The 5,442-nt window shown below is 37.3% G+C and overlaps 1 long non-coding RNA gene across 1 annotated transcript; it reads right to left on the minus strand.

Moving 5' to 3' along the window:
- Nucleotides 1–645: 645 nt before the first annotated feature.
- On the minus strand, nucleotides 646–3,877 carry LOC120749404 (uncharacterized). The gene is made up of 4 exons (XR_005699648.2): nucleotides 3,839–3,877; nucleotides 3,606–3,671; nucleotides 3,432–3,508; nucleotides 646–994 (listed from the first exon to the last, which is right to left on the minus strand). It is a non-coding gene; the product is annotated as an uncharacterized LOC120749404 (long non-coding RNA).
- Between the last annotated feature and the right edge of the window lie 1,565 nt (nucleotides 3,878–5,442).

Here is a 5,442-nt window from a genome sequence, read left to right on the forward strand (position 1 = left end):
ATGCTTTGACACTACACTCAACCAGCAAGGTTTTTTGAAGGCAATTTATGCTGTCTGCATCTGAAACAATTTAAATTGTCCATATTGTGCTCTCAGGCTGGCATGAAAACAACAAAAGTAAAAATTATAGAAGGCAGTGATGACTCAGACTTGTTTTAAATTGCTGAATTTAACTAATAGTGCCACTTTAAATAATAATTCATTTCAATAGTTCATCTTCTATGCAACAATTTGAAAAGCTTTACAAGAAATGAGCCACATTTAAATGAAAGATGATCCATTTCTACATCAAAAACCATGCCCAGGCTTGATCCTGTGGCTGCACAGTAACATAAATGGAGCAGATACAGCATAAAAGCAAATTGAATCAGTTGCAACAATTTGGCAATTGTTCACTGCATGTAAAATTCTTTAATTTGGTACATGTAATTCTGTCTGGGTAATTACAGAAGGATCAACTATTTGTCTTAGAAACTATTCAATAAAATTATTTGATGTTTGAGGAATATTGTCACTTATGTGGAGTTACCTAAATATATATGATTTATTTGAATGTTGTCTCTATGTATGTTCTGGAGTCTTGTAATGAACAAAGATTTAGTTTCTAATTCCTCTTTGGTCCATTTATTGTATGAGAGCATTTACTATGAGTAGGGTGAAGTAAGGGTTCAAAACATAGACTATGACCAGTTTTCCTTTGTGATAGCCCAGTGAATAATCACTGTGGTTTCATTTGGGGGAGGGGAAGAAAGATTTTATTACAGAATTCTCTTGATAATTTAAGGGTTATTGCACTAATATTTTCTTCCTCCTTCAGTTCCACCTACTTGCTAATATAACTATATATATCTTCTTCATATCTCAGGCTTGCCTAGTGGGTTTTGTTTGTTTGTTTGTTTGTTTTTTCTTTTTTCCCAACAAAAACACAGAATTCTTGAGTCTGGACAGGATGTCTGGAGACCATCTAGTCCTTCAGCAGCAGTATGCAACAGCTCTGTGAAAAGAATAGAAACAGTTAAATAAAACAATCAATCATATTTTTCTTGAAATAATTTATATCTAGGTTCATGATCAATAAAATAAAATTGAAATCTAAGAGACCAGTTGAGAGATTAATGATGCTTTTTTTTTTTTTTTTTTTTTTTTTTTTTTAACCTACTTTTGCTTTCAGTGAGCACATGAAATTGAAGAACTGTCCTGTTACCAATTCTCACCTTACGTGCATGTCCTTGGTGCACAGTAGTGAAATGTCAAAGTTTGTTTTAGTTTAGCTAACCTAGTTGCTGGAGTATATGTTATTCCTAGTAGCATGTTTATTTAATCCCATTTCTAGCTCTAAACCATGCTGCAATAGTTTTACTGTGCACTGCATAATTCAGAAAGACACAGCCAGAGAGTTCAGGAGATCAAAGCATGGGAATAAATCATCTCTTTCTTCCAGATTACATTAATATCATCTGTTCATTCTTCATAGGGCATTGGCCTGATTTTTCCTTGGAAAGTTTTGTCATGCTCTGCTCCGTGTGTTTTTGTAGTTGCTTTTGATTTAGCCCAGTGCCACTGAAGAACAGTAAGGTTACATAGTTCTCCTGAGAAATCCAGTCAAAAGATATAAGGACAAAATGTTACACTATTTTATGGTTGTTACTATGTCACCAGACAAGCGCTTTGAGTCAACTCAGCCAGCACTACTGTGAGGGAAAGAAAATCTGTGGATCTTGATTCAGCTTTACTTGAAAAGGAAATAAATTCGCCTCATAAATCTCCTATTTCCAAAAGCAGAAATGCAGGAATGGAATCTACAAATCTCTTGTCAGAGTTCACTAGCAAATTACTGGGAAAGACCATGTTAACTTTCTCCAGGAGATGTCACTCAAGACACTGGTAAAGCTACATTTAAGAAGTTTGCAGTGGGAACACAGAATGAACTATGGCATAAAGATCTGTTCACGCCAAAAATACCTTGACCTATTTCAATATCATTATTGCTATATGTAAATGTCAATAGCAAGGAGCAAAGTTTTCAGTTCTGTTCCTTTGTAAAATACACTTGTTGGTATCAGTCTGTTAATGAGTCATCAATTACTTACATCCACAAGAGACTGATGCTCGGGAGCAGCTCAAAGACTGAAGAGAGATTTAGGACAGAAGACAATTCTAAGAGGAGTTATTGCAGCCTGAAGGAAACAGATACTGCTGGCAGTTTACTACATATGCATTTTACATACACATATATTTTACCATTTCATTAAAATAAGTAGCCTGTAACTACTGAGCACTGTTTCACATTACTAGGCATTCAAATCAGACTGGGAAACCACTTTTAGACTGAAAACAGATCTTTTTGCTTGTGAACAGAGAAAGGTAGGGAAAAAGAGAAGGGGAAAGGGAAGGTGAAGAAGAAAAAAAAAAGGAAAAAAAACCAGTTGGGGGAGAAAAAAAGGAAAATGGGGAAAAAGAAGAAAAGGAAAGAGAAGAATGGGAGATGTTAAATATTGAAGTGCAAGAAGGCAAAGATGTGCATGGATTTTTTTTATTTTCTTCTAGTTTTGTCAATGCTCTCAGAAAACCTTTGAGCAAGCAGTAGAGAGAAACTTGATGATTAGTCCTTTAGTTATTATTTAATAAACTAAAAGAATTTGAATGAAACTGTATGAAAGAACAAAGCTGCGCTTTTTGTGGGTAGACAGTGTCTGGATGGAGGTACCCACCAAAGCCACTCTATCAATCCTTTCCACAACTGGACATGGGTGAGAAAATAAAATATTCAAGAGTTGAGACAAGAGCAGGGAGAGCTCACTCACCAGTTACTGTCATGGACAAAATAGACTCAGCTTGGGGATATTAACTGGATTTACTACCAATCAAAATCAGAGCAGGATAATGAAAAGTAAAACAAATCTTGATCTTGTAAACACTTTCTCCCCACCCCACTTTCCTGGGCTCTACATTCTCCCTCACAGCCATGCAGGGAGACAGGGAATAAGAGTTATGGTCAGTTCATCAAAGGTTATTTCTGTCACTGCACAGGAAGAGGAGTCCTTCCCCTGCTCCATCATGGAATCTGTCCCATGACATACAGTTCTCCACAAAACTCCTCAGTGTGAGTTCTTTCCACAGGCTGCAGTTCTGCATGTACTACTCCAACATGGCTGCCTTTCTACAGGATGCAGTCCTAAAGGAACAAGTTTCCCCAGTGTGGATCCCCTGTGGGGTCAAAAGTCCTACCAGGGAGCCTGCTCTAGCATGAGCTCCTCTCTCCGCAAGTCAGCTGCTCCCTCCCAGGACCCTGCTCCATCGTGGGCTTCCCACGGTGTCACAGTCCTCTTTTGGGCATCCACCTGTTCTGGTGTGGGTCTCCTCTCTGTGCTGCAAGTACAATGATCTCTGCAGTGAACCTCCATGGGCTGTAGAGGCACAGCCTGACTCACCATGGTCTGCAGCACAGGCCGCAGGGGAATCTCTGTTCCCATGCCTGGAGGACCTCCTCCTCCTCTTCTTCACTGACCTTGGTGAAAGGAGATGAATTGAGAACCAGCAAATTAGCATAAATGAACCAATGAGGAATGGCTAAAGTAACAGGGAGGAAAGACTACTTACTGCACCTTGGTCTTAGAATGTCCACTAGCTCAAACAGGAAGAGTCTGGGTTATTGATTTCTAAGCTACAGTCTTAGTGGAAAACAAAGATTAACATCTAAGTCTCTACTTTTTATGACTATTGTGTATAGCCCAGAACAAATTATAATCCTACAAAAATACGTTATAACAGAAATAGCATGGCCAGCAGGACTAGGACAGTATTAACTCCCTTGTAATACACACTAGTGTGGCTGTACCTCAAATCCTGTGTTCAGATTTGGGACCCTCACTGCAAGAGGAACATTGAGCTAGAACTTGTCCAGACAAGGGCAATAAAACTGGTGAAGGGAGCACAAGCCTTATGAGCAACAGCTGAGGGAGCTGGGCTTGTTAACTCTGGAGGAAAGGAGGCTCAGGGGAGACCTTATAATTCTCTACAACTGCCTGATAGGAGGGTGTAGCCAGGTGGTGGTTGGGCTCCTCTCTCAGGTGACAAGTGGCAGGACAAGGAAACTACCTCAAGTTGCTCCAAGGGATGTTTAGATTGAATATTAGGACAAATTTCTTCACAGAAAAGTTTGCCTAGCTTTGGAATAGGCTGTCCAGGGAAGTTGAGTCCTCACTGCGCAGGTGTTTAAATGATATGTGGATGTGGCAATGAGGGACATCATTCAGTGGTGGCATTGGCAGTGTTAGGAGTTAACAGTTGGACTTCATCCTAAAGGTCTTTGCCAACCTTAAAAATTCTGTGATTCTATACAGTTATATGGTTGTTATGTAGCCTGGGGGAATTTTAGGTGTCACCATTAAGATTTAAAAATATTCATAAACCACAAGATTTCCAAAATCTTGGATTCAGCAAGAACTTGTATGAAAAGCCTCTTAGTAGAGTTTGTATTTTTGGTGAAGCAAAACTGTACAAAAGAGATGAAGGACAAAAGAGAAATTTTAATTAAAATTAATATTTGGCCAGCCCTTTTTTTTTTTTTTTTTGGTGAAAATATATGCTTGTTTGGCTATAGCATATGCAAGATGTGCACATAAAAATATGTTTATGCTCATATCAATATATGTATGTTGAACAGCTTAGACATACAAAAAATTGTTTAGTATAACTTAGAATAAAAAACTATCAGTGGTGTCTAATTTTCCCAAGCTGTTGCTGGATTTCTTTTAAGCACATTACATAGCATGGTAATGTATGTTTCAGCTTTCATGGATTATTTTCTGTGAGACACGGCTATAGTAAGAAACAACCGAGCATTCCACAGGAACAAATCCTAGCAAAGCTGAAGTAGTCAGACTCTCTAGAGAAATAATTAGCAGGGATTATAGACCAATCTGGCAAGTTATAGGTGGAAAGTGAAATTTAAACTTCTGGAACACTTGCATTGAGAATGTACTGGCTCCAAAAAGGCTGCAAATGAATCTCCTTTATAAAAATTCAGTATTTCTTAAATATTTGGATATATTTTAAAAAAATGTTAAAATAGAAAATTTAATTATTAGTAAGCAACCTAGAAGAAAGATAAATAAACACAGTACCCTTTTTACTTATACACAAAAGGACTTGTGTATAAAATATTGATATGATCACTCATCCTAAAAAAAAACAAACAAAAAAAATCACCAAAAATACATCACAGAGCTTGTCATTTCCTTGATTTTTAAAAAATTTATTCTTTGTAAGTTCTACAGTTCTGTGAAAGGTTTAGCCTGTTCTTCGTTTAGCCTGGGAAAATGAAAAGTCATTGTTAGATTCCAAGTAATTTAATCCATGTTGTAAATCATTAATATCTGAATGTTTATGAGTTTTAGAGGTTATAGCTCGTACTATATCCTAAACTAATCTAAATATTTT

The sequence above is a fragment of the Hirundo rustica genome, chromosome 2 (genome assembly GCF_015227805.2).
Source record: "Hirundo rustica isolate bHirRus1 chromosome 2, bHirRus1.pri.v3, whole genome shotgun sequence".
NCBI lineage: Eukaryota > Metazoa > Chordata > Aves > Passeriformes > Hirundinidae > Hirundo > Hirundo rustica.